At 40.2% G+C, this 17,564-nt stretch overlaps 1 long non-coding RNA gene across 2 annotated transcripts in view; it reads right to left on the bottom strand.

Moving 5' to 3' along the window:
- LOC140225481 (uncharacterized) overlaps positions 1-17,564 on the bottom strand; it is a 230,387-nt gene that overhangs the window by 2,838 nt on the left and 209,985 nt on the right. The window lies entirely within an intron of this gene.

Here is a 17,564-nt window from a genome sequence, read left to right as displayed (position 1 = left end):
GATTTTGATGTTTGAGTTTTAGTAAGTTTTATGTTTCGATATTGCGTCAAAAGTGAAGGAATGAGAATTTGGTTTGGCAAATTGTACTCCCATTTCCTAAAAAATAAACTGGTTTTAAGAACCAGTTTTTTCGATCAGTTTTGAATTAAAAGGAGATGATTTAATCCGGGAAAATATTTAATTGAAAAAACAACAAGAGAGCTCGAAAAATAGAACAATATTCTTGTCCTACTTTAAATGCACGCTACCTTCTTAAAATCGAGGTCTACCATATTATTGTGTCTCCTTACACATTCCAAGTATTTTCACTAAAACGCATCCGGGCAAGCGTTAACTTTCAAAAGATCTACCATCAAGGATACAGTGTACAACCACTTAAACTACAGGAACAAAAGGGTTTGCAAAATGACTGCTCTCCTCTTCTCCCTGCATTTCAACGCGGACTGGAGGCTTTGTACAATGGCATTTTGACCTAGTTTATTGATGAGCGGCGGACTCGAGCAAGGATTCTTTAATCTGTTGTGCGAAAACAGTGCAATTATTTCTGTGGAAGCAATTAATCGAAGAAGTTCAAAGACAGAATGAACTAGATGATTGATTGCAGTCCATTCAAAAACAGTGGCTTCACGGAGCTCGGCTATAGAGACGATAGCGCCTCTGGTGTCTGCGTTTTGTGTTTTCATCTTAGACGAGTTTCTAAGAGGGCGCAAAGTTGCAGATCGCTCGGAAGTTCATAGTTTGTCGGAACAATTGCTACTCTTGTTCCGTTATGACATTCACTCCGTCGAAGAGAACCCCTTGGCCTTTAAGAACGTTTTACGATCAGAAATTCAAGTCAATAATTGTATGATACTTTGGTGAACACTGGAAAAAAAACCACATTGGATCTAGAGTCCAGACTCTTGAAAATATTGACAAGAAAAAGGACTCTTGATTCAATCAGATTTAAGCTTAAATCAAAAGGAAATCCGCTCAAATTAAGAGGCTTGGTTCTTGATTTAAGCTTAAATCTGATCGAATCAAGAGTATTTTTTCTTGTTGATGTTTTTAAGAGTCTGGACTCTAGATCCAACGTGTTTTTTTTCCAGTGAATGATGAGTGGATGAGTTTCACCGTCAAAATTTATCATCAATCGTATTTTCTAGATCAAGGCAAAATTCCCGGTTAAATTTCGGAGACCGTAAAAATCAATTTTGTAATATAATTTTAGCCGGGTTTGCACATACAAACGCACTGAACTGACCATCTTCAACCTTATATCACTGAAAAAAAAATCCGGGTCAAGGAGCCGTAATTACAGGCTAGCAGTACCGTACGTCGCGGGTGAGGAGACCGTAAGTCCCCCATTCAGCAACCGGAGCAACGGCCTCTAAACCCGTCGCAAAAAGAGCTATCGGCTCAGAGGCCGATGCTCTGACTCCTGAATGCGAGATTTACGGTGTCCTCACCCGCAACGCACGATAGTGCTGCATAACCCGTAATTACGGCTCCTGGAGCCGGAATTTTTTCTTAGTGTAATAATACTTCATTTTCCAAAAAAGGAAGATTTGAAAAATTGGCATGATGGGTTACTTACATAGCATTTTGAGCGTGAACGGACGAGGATAATGGAGCAAATTGGCAAAGATCATTTGAAGACTGCGAAAGGAGCCGATGCAAATAAAGCTCTCAAAGAGTTTGAAAGGAGGCATCGACCTCGTCTAATGGATTCAGCACGCAGCGCCGCGCCGCAGCGGTGTGGTATCTAAGAATGCCGTCATTTTACTCGGAGCCTCCACGCCTCTACCTCGTCTCATCCACTCTTGCCAGTGCATTAATATCCCAGTTTTTTCACATTTCAAACCTTGGTTCATTAAAAAAACTAGTACTCTATTCTGCCGTGCTAAGGAGGAACGCCGTATGAGTATTCAGGCGTTGCCAAATTTTCTTCGACAAATCACGAATTTCCAAATATTTCTCTTCCCATGTATCAGAGGAACATCGGAATCCAAAAAAATTCATCAGAAATTAATCAATTTTAGTAAGCTAACGAACAAAAGATTTGGTTAAATTATACGATAATATTAGTTCGTAAAATTAAAGTTAGGATATAAATTCTAACCTTTAGTTACAATTAAAATACAAATAGCTGAGAAAAATAAAGGCTCGAGGTGTGTTATTTTATCTAAAAAGTCGGAAAAATTCAAGTTAAAACATTCATAACTTTCCTTCAAAATAAACATTTTCTGAGAAGAAATTTGCCTAGGTTTGAATGCTCACACGGTGTTTCAACTTGGCACGGCAGTATTCAGGGCGTGTTGGCGGAGCTTGTAAGGGCCGGGAGGGTAGACTCCCAAAGATATACTCGAATCCATGAATATTAATAATTTTACAAATATTTCTTCGAATGTTTTTGAAGTATCTATTCTTTTCATGGTGTCTAGAAGTTCTAATCAGGCTCATTCCCTGATTTTTCCCTGATTTCCGGGAGCTCATTCCCTGATGAGAGACCGAACTTTTCTCCCAATTCCCCGGAATTTTCTGGGGGAAAAGAATATAACTATCCAGAGTTCCATGAATGAATATCGATTTTAATTCATCTTTCAGCCATTTATTTGACGCACACTCAAAATTATTATTCCGATAGCGTCCTTGATGTTTATAAAATGTGGGCAATGAAAGCTTCTCGATTCTTTTGATGATTTGAAGCTTCAAATGTGTCATCCAAAAAGTCAATAATAGCGTAGCGCTCGGTCAGATTAGACCGCAAAGTTTGAAAACGAAATGATCACCAAGTGGTAGAAGAAGAGATTCCCGGTTTCTAGGACGATTCCCTGGTGAATCCCGGTTTTCTCCAACACCATGCCTTTCATCTTTAAATTGTAATTTGATCGATTTTGAGGTTAACACGGCTCAAAATATCATCTGAGACGACTCAGTTTTTCAAGAGTTCTCCGCGGAGGCCCCGAGCCCCTCCTTTGAGCCAGGGATATCCTTGAACCCTCCTCTGGAACTGGAAGAGTACCTTAGATCTAACTTGGTGGAGATCTTTCGGTGTCCCCAGACCCCCTATGATCAAGTTCTCTTCTGTCCCCTCCGCCACGAGGATCCCAGTTCCACCCATTTTAGGGTAAATAGTTTTCTTTGATTTTAAAGTTCCTCGATTTTTTAATGGCTTTGATCCGTGAACTTTTGAAGTAACCCTTTTTGCCATAACTAGACTCTAAGTTTTAATGTCACTTTGAAAAATGTATATGTCACAGGCAAATAGTGAAATTAGGCACTTAAACAAATGCCTAGGCAATTCGTCAAATTATGCAGATGTACAAAGTTTTCGACGTGTTTTACGTACAGCTCTCAATTTTTCAACGTTTTGAACGAGAATCGCGTCCAAATTGAGAATTTCCGTGGAATTTCACCACCTCAAGTGACTTTTGAGAAATTTTAGAAATTGAAATTGAAAATATTTTGTTTTCCCCGAAACATTGCAAATTTGAGGATAAAAGCTCAATCAAGGTCTGAAAATCATTGAAACAACCTTAAAATGACCCAAAATTATCCTGAGGACATACCGTAGGAGGAATATCCATTTCTACTTTTTCAAAGGCTTTAATCGTTAAAACTGCGAGCAACTGATTCGGTTTTTCAATGTAATAGTGAATATTTGCTTATTTGCCAAGGCATTTCACAAAATGCCTGATTGGACTATTGGCTTGCGACATATAGTATACATAATCACTCTTCAATTAAAGCGCAGAAAACTCCTGTGGTACATGCACATGGTGCAATATGGCAATAGTATTTAGCGAAAGGGAGCTGAGAGGAGAGAGCGGGAAAAAGGGAATGATTAAAAAATAATGAACGTCTCTGGGACTAGTGAAGTGCATTTTTCAGTTATTAAGCGCATTTTATGGTCGACTTTAAAGAGAAGATGAGAGAAAAGAATACCAGTCGGGGATTTACGTAAACTCTGAGCCCGTGGATTTTGCTATCTTCTTGCCTGTAGGCTATGCAATTGAAATTATTTTTCCGCGGGTCAACCTGCACTCTTAAACCTTTAGGACTGGAATTCTACGAAAAAAAATTGTTTAGAAAATGAAAGCTCCTCATCGGCATTTTTATTGAAAATACTCATCAGTATTTTTATTGAAAAGAAATGTTAAATCGGGATAAATTATGAGCGTGAAATTGCTTGCTGTGAAAGATCTGAACCGAGGCAAAACCTATGACATGTATGAGTTTGTTTTTAACCTGCTTCAAAACTAGGTAAACGACCACTGCATTGAAAAGTTGAACAAAAAAGTCTCCTGATATTTTAGTTTTTACGAGATAACCGGACCTTAATGGCTGAATAACAATAACTCGGGCAAAAAAAAAAGAAAAGAAAAAAAAAGAGAATATTACTGAAACTATACTAAAAATTAAGAATAAATTGGCATTCTCCATTCTATGTGCATCTTGCACAGGTTAAAATGTAACTTCTACACTTTGATTGTGTTTTTTTTAGATAAAGAGAGAAATAAATTGCCGCCCAATCCACAAGATTTAATGAGCTTTTCAGTATAAAACGCGTCCCTTTTTTCTAACTCGAGGAGGATAGTTTTAAAAGTGATCTGCCGCTGTGTCCCGCGTCCGACTATCCACTTTTATTTCCTGCTTCGTGTTTAAATCCGATGTATGAAAATTAGCATGTTGGCAGGTTGCATGCATTCGCCCTTACATACCCGAGCCCAGCCAAATTGATCCGACAATCTCTCCTAGAGAAGTAATAGTATCGGTGCATACGAGCTTTAGATGTAGGTCTACAAATACTTCCTAAAAAAAGAACAGACAACCGATTGAAAAAAATGAAAAATCGAGCAACAACACAGCCGAAGGTAGGGGAGAAGTAATCAACTAGAAGTAATCGACAGTTTTTAAACTTTTCTCCCGAATCCAAGCGACACCTTATTCGTAGCATTGAGCAGAGCAGAGCATTGCAATTACGAATGGCACCATAGCGCCTTCAATTTTGCGCATGCAACACAGACATCCATCAAGCACGAATAGTTGTATGTCTGCGCCGTCATCAATGATGCGGGTCCTTTCCTTTGCTCTATTCCATATTGTGTTAGTTCCGTTTGTCTTATTTGCAGTGATGCTTCAAGGGCTAGGTAGTAAGGATCACTCAGGCTCACACCGCAGAATATTGTTTTATTTTTCTGTCGTATTTTCAAAAAATACCTCATGGACTTGTGATACATTTTTTATTGAATCATTTTAATCTTTGATAAATTTCTCTTTCAACACGCGAGCGCTGACTGGTGACCTGTGAATAATACACGATGAAGGGTTAAATTAAACTGCGTCGCCTCTCGTCAGAAGGATATGACGCAGTTAAATTTTTTAACGTATTAAATAGTGAGAACAATTAACCGTCAAATCTTGCGGCATGGTTTTCACTAGGTATGCAAATTGTTCCTAATTGTTGGGGCTTAGCCTGGTGCTCGTTGTGATTTTGCGGCTTCCCTCGCCGTTGCACCTGATGCTTAATTCAAAGACCCAAGCGAGAACAGTCCTCTCTCCGCGAGACTTGGTGCTGATTAAACGAAGCGTTCCCCGAATTCAGCTGCAGGAATAATACTGGTCCTGGTGCGTTTACTCGGTAAAAAGTAGAGTGACAAAATGATTGTGGCAGTGCCTTTAAGCGGGTTCTCGCATTGCCAAAAATGGACTGCATTGTGCAATTTGGACCTATAAATTCTGGCTCATCTGAAAAAACACTTATGTGCGTATAGGGAAACTATAATGGCACATACGTTGTTTTTAAACCGGGCCGGAATTTATAGTTCCAAATTGCAAAATGCAGTCCAAATGGAGTATCCGCTCGTCCAGATCGTTAAAAAAGACGTGTATAAATGGGCGATGCTGTTGCTGTAAGTCTGCTTTTCCTTGAATTGTAGTCAGTTTTTTTTTAAGTTTTACTGATTTAATCAGCATTTCAGTGCTCCGATCTTTGGACTTCCAAAATTACGGCAATATTATATTGATAAGTTTTTGACAAACTTATCTCTACAATCCCTCCAATGCTTCGCGGATGGGGGTGTTTTCGCGCGCTTCAAATCGCGTGACCAATTAGGAAATGGACTATTCAGCTCCGATGCTTTTTTATACGGCGATCCGTGGATAGTCCATTTTTTGAGTGGTCGATTGCTCCTCCGCGTAAGACAGGAATGGGAGTACCCATTTTGGTTCTGGGTTACCCTACACGGAAAAAAAGTGTGAGAGGTTATCCCCTAAAATTGTGGTACTACCCCAATTTGCTAGATGATATGGACATTTCTAATACATTTTGGTAATACCGCACCTCAAGTTGGGGTAGTACCGCAACATTTAGGTTAGTAACCTAATTTTTTGAGGTACTAACACAATTAGTCGGGGTATTACAATTAATTGGGGTATTATTACCACAATTAATTGGAAATGTCCATATTATCCAACAGTTGGGACTTAACCCCTACCTCTTTTTTTTCCGTGTAAGAGTACCTGCATACGGGAGAGTATTGCCATCTCATTCCTTTCACTACAGAAAAAGTGTGCCGCTCTCTGATTGGTCGGCGATCATGGAGCCCCAAAGTTGGCCAGATGTAAACAAACCCCAGCCCCGAATTTTAACCTTTGTGTGTGATTATCATTATTTCTCAGCCGATAGTACGTGTTCCTCTGGGTCGGGTTTGTTTATATAGGGCCAACTTTGTAGCTACATGATAGCCTAAAACTGATGGACCAATCAGAGACCGGCACAGAGATGGCAATACTCTCCCGTATGCAAGTGCTCTGACCCTAACATAGATGTGCATGAGCAACAGCCAGCGATGAGTCCAAACCGCACCACCGACCAATCAGAAGCACTAAGCCGGACTTGAGTGCGGTCGAAACTCGTCCTGCGGGCCGATTATTGAAATTGATTGACAAAGCTATTGACAAAGAAGACAAAAAGAGATTTGGAGCGATCCTATTGGTGGAAGCGGGTGGTTGCAATGGACAAAGGATGTTGGCAATAGACTAACTAACGGCAACCCACGAGGGACCCGATAGTTAGTCCATCATTTTCTCCCTTAGTCGATAGATCTCAGGATCTCACCCATTTTAACTAATAGGATAGCTCCAAACTCCCTATATCTTCTTTGTCTATCACTCTGTCTATCAATCTCAATAATCAGCCCGCTGGTACGGTGGAAGGACCAACAAAGTTCGGCCCCAGAACGTGATATTGAAAATCAATACATCGAGCGGCATGTGATTGGCGGTTGTTGGCGGTGAAAACAAGATATAAGTGAAATTTAATGAAAATGAGGAGGAAATAAATAAGGGATGAATGGTAGGGGAGCGAGTTGATTTTGCACGCGAGATATTGAATGACGGTGCGTCTCGTTGGTGGATTCCGGGAGCCTCTCGGACTCAAGTGGAGGAGTCGATAAATGCGTGGCACTTAAGCAACGAGAACAACTCCGTTTGTTTCCTGTTGTAGAGTGAGATTATTCAATAAGGAGGTCGGCAGATTGAATTTCCGATCGGCTCTTGCCCATAGCGCTTCCTCGCTCCCTCCTTCCGGTAATTCTACGAAAATGGGAATGCTCATCGAGGAAATCCCGTGATCCCGAGAGAGTGAGCTTTGTTGTCATTTCTGCACCGGGGGGAAAAATAGGGCGTATTCTAACGAACAGCACCTAGCCTCCCGGTTGCCAGCTTTAGGTGTACTTTCCAAAAGAGATACACTATTAGGCGTTCAGCCTATAGAGAGCGGCTTTTGATTTCAACCTGCCTCTTGAATTCTACCATACTAGTCCGCCAGAAAAAGAGGGGAATAAATTGTAGCGAAGATAGCCGTAACGGTCAAATTTTTGAAATCGAGTTTCCTTCAAAATTCGTCTAATCTCTCATAGATGAAATTACTGAAATTTAGCTGCGATAGTAAAATTCATCTTATTTTCATGAAAACGAGACATTTGACAAAGCCGTAAGTGGCGTAAGTGCACAAAAAACGACATACTTTTAGGCAAAACAGCTGTAAGTAAGTGATGTCATTCCTCCAGAGAACCAATGTAGCCATGCTTTTCAAGTAAAGTACCACCGCACCCTCTTCTGCCTTGGGGGGGGGGGGGGGGGGGGGCAGGCGCATAAGTGTAATTTTTTAAAAAATTGAGAAATTTAATTCCTATCAAAACTATTCTTAATGCATATTCTGTGGATTTTTTTTTCCGAATTCCAATTTTTAAGCATCTAAAGTCAGTTTGAACCTTCCCTCCACCATAAGGCTCCGTGTAATTTCAAAACTTGAAGCACGTATCTATCGAAACGGAAAACTGCACTCATGCGCCTTGTCCTCCAAGCACGGAAAAAGAAGAGGTAGGGGTCAAGTCCCAACTGTTGGATGATATGGACATTCCCAATTAATTGTGGTAATACCCCGATTAATTTTGGTAGTATCCCAATTAATTGTGGTAGTACCCCAATAAATTAGGTTAATAACCCAAATGTAGCGGTACTACCCCAATTTGAGTTGCAGTGCTACCAAAATTACTTGGAAATGTTCATATCATCCAACAAATTTGGGTAGCAGAACAATTTTGGGGGATAACCGCTGACACTTTTTTTCCGTGAGCCTCTCAAACATTCTGGATGAACGGGGAAGCTGGAGGAACATGATATTTTGAAGTATAGCGACGTGCGTTGGCAACTGGGTGTAGTCGGAAGCTGTGCCGGGGTTGAGGCGGAAATCTGTTGAGGAGTGAGTGTTTAAAAGCGCAGCTTTTGATTCAATCACAACGAACCTGTTCAGCGATGCACCTTTCAGCAGGAAACAGCGTTCTTTCCGTCCTCGTGAGCGCGCGCTGCGCCTTGGGAAAACCTTTCGACTCGAGTGATGGTGTGGTTCTATTTTATCAATACTTAACCATTTTTTCCCAAAGTCACTGGAAAGACAAGGATTCAATTTTTCTCGACGATAATGCATTTTTATTCTTCTTTTTTAAGAAAAATAAACTTATTTTATTTCTACGCCACCGATCAAATTTTTGAAACTACTGAACGCCATAAGAGATCGTAGCCGATTCCAGGATTTTATCGGCACACTGGAAAAAAAAAAATTGGATCTAGAGTCCAGACTCTTGAAAACATTGCAAGAAAAAATACTCTTGATTCAATCGGATTTTTGCTTGAATCAAAACGAAATCCGCTGAAATTAAGAGGCTTGGTTCTTGATTTAAGCTATATTCTGATTGAATCAAGGGTACTTTTTCTTGTCGATGTTTTAAGAGTCTGGACTCTAGATCCAATGTGTTTTTTTTCCAGTGTAGTTTTCCTCTGCTCTCATCTGCTTTTTTACTTCAGAAAAAATTGCGAGATATCAAAACCCGAAGACGCGTAATGCTATCGCAGAATTTCCGTACCAAAACGGTTTCTTAAAATCATTACAAGCATGAATAATAGCAAAGAAAGTTTTCGCTACTTGCTCTGTTTGGCAATGCTGTGGCGGTGTTACGAGGCTCATCCAAATTCCGAGTTTGGTCATAGTCAGCGCGATTGTATATGCAATGTAGACGACCCCTAGGTTAACATGCATTTGTAGTTTGTTGCATCCAGATGTTTTGACGAACTAAGTCAAGCGCCTACAATTGTTTGTGCATACAACACGCGCAACTCTTGGTCATGAATACTTGCATCTAGGCAGCCAAACGTTTCCATTAAGAGAGCTTGGGCAGGGAGTCTTCAATTTTTCTAGTTGATAAATATGATAGGTCACTGCATTAACAAAAAAAAAGGGAATTCGAATTCAGATCAAATTGAAAATAATAACGTACACCAATGCTATTTTATCCTCATGGGCGCGTTCTCACATTTGGACCCGTTTAGCAGAAAGACTGGAAAAAAAAAAAAACACATTGGATCTAGAGTTCAGACTCTTAAAAACAACGACAAGAAAAATACTCTTGATTCAATCAGATTTAAGCTTAAATCAAGAACCCAATCTCTTAATTTGAGCGGATTTCCTTTTGATTTAAGCTTAAATCTGATTGAATCAAGAGTCCTTTTTCTTGTCAATGTTTTCAAGAGTCTTGACTCTAGATCCAATGTGTTTTTTTTCCAGTGAAGGAACCAAACTGCATGAGCTATTGACAATATTGGGCAATTTAATTTTTACCAAAAAGAGGGTTTTTTCTTTGAAATTTTTCAGGAATTCGCTTTATACTATGCAAAAAAAATCACTGAGATTTGCACAAAAATCTGCACAAAAACAAACAAATCTTTTTTTTGTTCTCATGTATAACAATTAAATGCCCAACTAAATTCGGCAATTGCTGATGTGGCTTGATTCTTTTCTGCTTAACGCGGTCCGTTTAATGTGAAATCGATAAATTTTACTACGCATCAAGTGTACAATTTTATTTTCGATTTCAGCAAATAACGACGACCAAGAAATAACCAGCTCGCTCGGGAAGGAACTTATAAAAAATGAGTATCCCGCTCCCTTGAACGAACTCACCTCAAACTTGAGACTTAGGATTTCCTGCGTTGGAATGCTCGCAGAGACTTCGGAGTAGTGGCGAGGCGTGAATGATCGATTATCGATATTTCCCCATTCGAAACTATGGTAAAGAATCGATTATTATGATGTTCGTTGCCAACACCTTGTAAATCGATCCTTTTACGTAGTTTCGAATGGCAGATCGATCGATATATCGAAAATCACGCCGCGCCACTGCCTCGGAGACGAGACACCTACCGCGCGGGGAATGCTTGGCCATTATTTCGAAAGCGCCGCGTCCGGTGAAAGCATCGATTTGGCGCGACCCCAAGTCCTGGCTAACGGCTCGCTCGGCAATGAAAACAATCTTCCGAACGAGCAGAACTATTCCCCCAAATTAATGCTTTAACAACAATGTTCTTCGGGAATTTATGATTCACGCGACGCGGCTCTCGAGCGAGCCCCGCAACAGTTTAACTCCGGGAAAAATTGCAACTATTCGCCCCCTTGACCTCGGAGCCCCAATATGAGAAAATAATATTCATTTTTGGGACATCACTTCCCCATCTCGATCAGAGTGTGCGTCCACACGAGCGTTCGGGGGAGCCTGAATCGGCTTATTTAATGACCTGGTTACACGCTCAAATTTCCGACAAATTCCGATCAAAATAATGACCAAGATGGCGGTCGAGAGTTATCTAGATTGATGAGTAAAATTAATTATAACAGCGCGTTGATTGAAATAAGCATGAAATAAGCACGGTTGTGTGGAAATCAGATGAAGGATGAGCCCCACAACTACGTCATCTACCATCAAATTTTTGCAGGCCGCAGAAATTTGATGGTAGATGGTGCGCACCAGTCACCATTTGATCGGAAATTGATGGAAAATTGAGCGTGTAGCCAGCACATTAATACAAGAGAACCCGCGCGCTGATTGGTGAAAGTGATAGGCAAAGTTACAAACAAAAGGGATATAGAAGGATCACTTTGATGGCAGCGGGAGGTTGCGATGAACATAGAAAGAAGATAACAGACAAACTAGCGGCAACTCACGAAGTCACGAGACCATATATGCATCATCCATATCCATATGTCCATCATTTTCTCCCTTAGTCTATAGGAACCAACTATTTTAACCAATAGGATCGCTCCATACTTCATGTGTCTTCTTTGTCCATCGCTTTGTCTACCGATTTCAACAATCGACTCGTCGATAAAAAGAGTCATTTCCATACTGAAAGTTTCAAAAGTACTTTCGATTAGGGCTTTGCCACTGATTTTAATTTATTCAGGAAATCTCGAAATTCTACAAAATTAGGAATTCAGGAATGGGTTGATCAAAGATTTACAAAAAACGTCCGATTTGTGTAATCTTTATTTCCGTTTGTGACATCCATGAGCCGCGTTGTCTTTACTCTCTCAATGTAGGGTCTCTAGTTTTAACCTAGTCGGTGTTGTAAAGAATAAAAACGTCAACCGGGAGAAACCAGTTCATTTTCTGTTACTCTGTGGGCGGTTCGCGAGCGTTTGGCTGAGATTACTTGATTTATCGACGGACTGCAACGGTCTGAGATTAATGTCGCAGCGACGCGACGGCTCGAACCAATGAGATTTAAGGAAGTTTCCTCGGGAAGAAAATTATAAGTGAAATAAGAGCGGAATTAGAGCGCGCGAGAGGAGGCTAAAACAGGATTAGATGGGAATTAGATTCGATTAAATACGCAGTCATCTGCCCTGGCAAGAAAAGAGAAAAGACACGAACAGGAGCTGGAACAGAAGTTGGCGCGGTTAACTCGGTTGAATAAAATCCAACCCTCGTAAAATTCCCGTGACGCGGTGTTACTTGGTGTTGAAATCACCCCAGCATTTTGACATAAATTCATACTTGTTGCGAACGATTGAATCGCACGTTGCGCTTAATATTCCTCGTTCAAAATATCGCGTGGAATTTGCTTGGCCACCCCTCCCAGTGAGCGGGTCTGAGGCTGTTATCACAAGGTCAAAAGAGAGTAATAGATCGTATTCGATACATCAAACGGGTGGGATTGTATCGATATCGATTGGTTCAAAACATAAACATTGCCTCAAAGGTCAATCGAGAAATCTGACGGAGCGGGTTTTTTGTGATAGATTTTTTATTCATATAAGTACTAATTGGCCAAGAATATAGTTAAACTGCTACGAAATTTCTCATTTTTAGCTTTTCTGAAAAATATCTTAAAATTTCGGTTTGAGGTTATGTTCTATTGTTTTGAACCAAACGATACATCGAATCACTATCGAATACGATCCTGGCAATTCTTCTTAGCATTTTTCGCCATTTGAGAAATCGTGTGAGAGTGTGTTAAAGATAGCTGCGGCAAGGTTGCCAGATTTACCAAAAAATGTAGATATTTTACACGGGTTTAAATGGAGAAATATGCTAATTTCTCAGCGTTATCTGGCAACAAGTAAGTCTGCGGAGGGAAACATTCCCTATATTGACATAAATAAATAGTTTTTACCTTCTTTTAAAATGCACTGGAAAAAAAACACATTGGATCTGGAGTCCAGACTCTTAAAAACATCGACAAGAAAAAATGCTCTTGATTCACTCGGATTTTTGCTTAAATAAAGAACCAAGCCGGATTTGAGCGGATTTCCTTTAGATTTAAGCAAAAATCTGATTGAATCAAGAGTATTTTTTCTTGTCAATGTTTTCAAGAGTCTGGACTCTAGATCCAATATGTTTGTTTTTTTCTGTTTTTTTTTTTCCAGTGTGTGATTGTGTCGTACTTCGTTTCATTTGATCAAACTTGCCTAAAAATCCAACTAAAAATTCCATGTCCGGAACTATAATTCGCGATCTTGGTGTTAGTCGCCAAAATCGCGATGGTGAGAATCGGATTCCTTGCGGGTCAATTTTGAATTCGTCTTCCCGGTTCGACTTAAACCGAGCGAAAGTAATGCATGGTATTGGTAGTCTGGGACACCCTGTATCACTACCTCTGCTTCAAAAGGACTTGCAGCCAAATGAAACTCTATCAACCAGTTAGATGGAGTGCTTCCTTTAATTATTGCACATCACACGGACCGCACGAATGAAGCCACCGCAGCGGCAAAATGATACGTTACTTTCCCAACTCGCACATATGATAGCCGGTTCTTTTTATGCCTTGTTTCGGCAGGGGCAAAGAGTAGGAATAAGGCCGGGTTATTAATAGTATAAAAAACCTCTTTCAGGAATGGGTACTAACCGGCACAGTCCTGCCGTGCTAAGTAAGAACGTCGTATGGACATTCGAGAGTTGCCAAATTTCTTTCAGTAAAATGTTCATTTAGGAGGGAAGTTATGGGTATTTTCCCATGAAATTTTCAAAAACTTCGGGTGAAATTGCGAACAACATTATCTGAAAAATTGGACGAAAAATATTCATAAATTTACCCGGAACTTCGTGTTTTATCGATCGAAATTTGGCAACGCCTGAAGGTTCATACGGCGTTTTTCCTTTGCACGGCAGCGTATGAGCCGGGCAGTCCGGGTCCGGCAGCCTGGCCCCCTTAGTCGCCTCTTCCAGCAGCCTCTCATCCGTATAGTAAATAAATTGCCTCGACTTATTTCTGTAGCCCTCCATTCCTTTTCCTCGCTTCTCGCCCGTTTCACCATCCCTCCGGCCCCCTGTCGTCCCTTTTCCGGGCTTTCAAAATCCGACTTTGATATCTTGTCACTCTGCTTACATACACCGCTGGCTTGTTGCCTTTTATACCAGAGCAAGCCGAGATCCGGCTTTCATCTTACGTTCGGACAACTAACGTTGAGAGACGAATTTTGGAGCAACTTTCCGTCTCTCTGACGACAACATGGATGCGCACCTTCTTGCGAGAAAGTTAAAGTAACGTGGAGCTCGGGCAAAATTGGGCCGACGAAAATCAATTTAATAAAACGCGGAAAAAATATAAATAGAATAAGTAAAATAAAAGGTGAAGCATTAAAATTATTTTCACCTCCTAACATCTACCGGTGGCGAGACGTGAGTGATCAATTTCTGATATTTCCCCATTTGAAGCTAAAGCTAACTGTAAAAAAATCGATTATTAAGGTGTTCGTTGCGAACACCCTATCAATCGATCTTTTTCCGTGGGTTTGAATGGCAAATCAATCTATATCGCAAGGCACGCCACGCCACAATCATCTATCTAAACATGTATTTTGCAGACAAAAATGCTAATTTTAGAATCAAAGAAAATCTGGAAACGTGCACTTCTACTGGATCTGCGACCAATAATCTTCAAGAACAGGAATAGAGCCGTTAAAATTAGACCTTTGAAAAGCGATTTGAGGACGTCTTATTGCAGGTTTTTATATGAAGATCACTGATGAGGATTTTCTTAACCATTCAGTCAAAATGTTTCATGTCTAATGCGATTATATTCTCGACTCCAAGAACCACTGAGTCTCCTTCATTTTGCGATAGAGGCAAAAAGCATTCCTGCGGAGATAAAATAACACTGTATTTGCTATTTATCTGTATCAGTCTTCGATGCCGTTTTCTACGTATTAATTGCCTCGAGAATTACGATTCCCTCTCGAGACATCGGTTGAGAAATGCATGTACGACTTCCTATTTAATACTCAAATACAAAATAGGGCTTTTGTTGGTTGCCAGGTTGAAAAGACCACACCGTCATAAGCTCAACCTGTCTTGCCACGTCTCTGACGGTAGTTTAAACTAAGTTATTGATAGTTTCACGACTATGTCTATTTCGATGGATAGAGTTTGCACATGATCGATGTACGAACTGTTGAAGGGGAGTTATAGTGGAGTTTTCGGTTAATTTTGATTCTTAAAAAATATCCTTTTACTTTGAGATTAAGGCTCCTTCACGACCAAAGTTTTAACTCACATTACAGCCATCCTGCCTCGCACATCGCATTCTCGCATAAGCTAAATATCCAGGGGGTAAATATCCTGGAAAATTACCACATATTGAATTTGGAATTAACGGTAGAGATGCGTTGGGTGAGAATTAATAAGCCATGGCAGGTAGAAACGTGATGGCAAATGGCTCTGAGAATCGGAAGCAACCGGAGCGCAACCCTCTGCGCTACTGGGAACTTCCTGATGAAGTAATAATATGATTAAACTTCAACTTATCCCTCCTCCAGTGAGAGTCTGGATCTAGCCTCAGGCGACTATTTATCGTATGACAAAGTTCAAACCCCTCGCATATCGGGAGGTAATTGGACTTAGACTCGATTAAAATCCTAAACGAAGGTAAGAGACTCCGCTGTAAGTTCCTCACTGGTCCGGAGCTCAGGAGTTATGAGCACCCCTTTATTGGTAATAACGACTCAAATCCGATAGGGAGTTTTTAACGGCGCTCTCTGGCGCTCTGTGACGCCTAGCCGCCATAACCCCTATCCTGCCAAAGCCCTTCGGGGATTTGGCACTCCCTCGTTTCCTCTAAAGCTCCCTGCCACCACCCATTAAATGTTTCTTATGAATGAGTTCTACGGATTTTTTTAGATTAATATAGGTGCTTTCAAAATCATACCCGTTTAAAAAGGAAAAATAGAACAAATGCTCAAAACTCATTTCTATCTGCAACATACTTTACTTCCAATATACTGACTTACAGGTGCTTAGAAATCTACACACTCAAAGTTAAAGCAAATTAATCAAAAGTGCTTTCAATATAAAGGTCTGGATGATTCACAAACCTTTATTTTCTGAAAAATTTTATTTCAGTCCGAGCCAGATTTTAAAAAATTGCCACGCAATGAAATTTGAAAAAAACACAGTTGACGAAAATATTAAGAAAATGAGAAAAGCACACCCAAGTCTACTAAAACAGGCTGGCCAAAAATCAGTACTTTTAAAGGACTTTTTCAGTACATTCCCAAGAACTTCAGTACCTCCATAACAGAAAAATTCCTCACTTTTTCAGTGCCTTCATTGACGAAATTTGAAATATTTGAATTTCTCGATCAAATAGCGACAAAAATGACAAAAATCCCGAACCTTCTAGCGGAATTTCCGCACTTTTCCAGTACTTCCGGACCGTTCTTAAAAAAATCATTACTACTTCCGAACCTTCCCTAAATTCCGGACTTGTAGACACCCTAACACCTCAAAAGTTAGAGCCCACCGAAGTAAACAACCGCAGCATACAGTGTCCTTAAAATAATCTAAGGTTTATATTGAGAAACGTTTTAAGATTTGATGAAAATCCCATATATACTGCAAGCAAATATAGCTTAGGAAACCGTAATTATTATCCTCAAAGTTGACGTTAGAAGATTAAGGGATTGGGTGCTGTTGTTTCATTACGTAATGGTTCCAACGTCACGCATCACGTAGAAAATCCCCCTGTCCAAATGGGACTCATAACGCGACCGACGCGACGATGGAAGAGGCATCATTATACACGTTTCCTTTAAATATAAACAACGGCAGCCGTGGGACTCTGTATCATTTTAACGAGCAACATGCTCAATCTCTTCCCTATCCTTCTTCCTGTAAAAAATGTTCAAGTTATTCTCTTTCTGCTCTTTGTGTTGGCTTTGCCGCTGTGTGCAGGAAACATGAACTTGGTGGCTTTTCTTGGTATTCAGACTTCTACTCGTTAATATCGCGGACAAATGAGCTTAGGTAAAAGTATGCAGCCACTTGTAGGCAATGAATTGAAAAAAAGCGCTATTGTGAGTACACACGACTCGGCTTTTTTTTTATTTACTGGAAAAAAGGAATCGCATTATGGGGACGGTTTCTGAGAGCTACGATTATTCACTCTTTCGCGGGAAAAAAGGACCGATGGATTTTAAACTATATCCATAACTGACTTTCAGCGCCAATTTAGAAAAACTATTGAATTAACCACACAGCTAGTGTAGTATAAAAACTGTTGATTTGTCTCTTTCAAAACGATAGCAACAGAATTGATTTTTTTGGCTCCAAAATCAGCTTTAAATATAATGAATTCTATCATTGCTTTTTTCCCGGTGGTTTTTAAAGGCATAAATGTTCGAAAATCATTCTGCGCTTAGTTTCAGGAGGAACCAAACGTCTTTCAAATGGACCACGTTTAGCAGAAAG

This window comes from Bemisia tabaci, chromosome 1 (assembly GCF_918797505.1).
Source record: "Bemisia tabaci chromosome 1, PGI_BMITA_v3".
Taxonomy (NCBI): domain Eukaryota; kingdom Metazoa; phylum Arthropoda; class Insecta; order Hemiptera; family Aleyrodidae; genus Bemisia; species Bemisia tabaci.
Note: the sequence above shows the minus strand (reverse complement) of the source record. Positions and strands in the feature narration are given on the sequence as shown.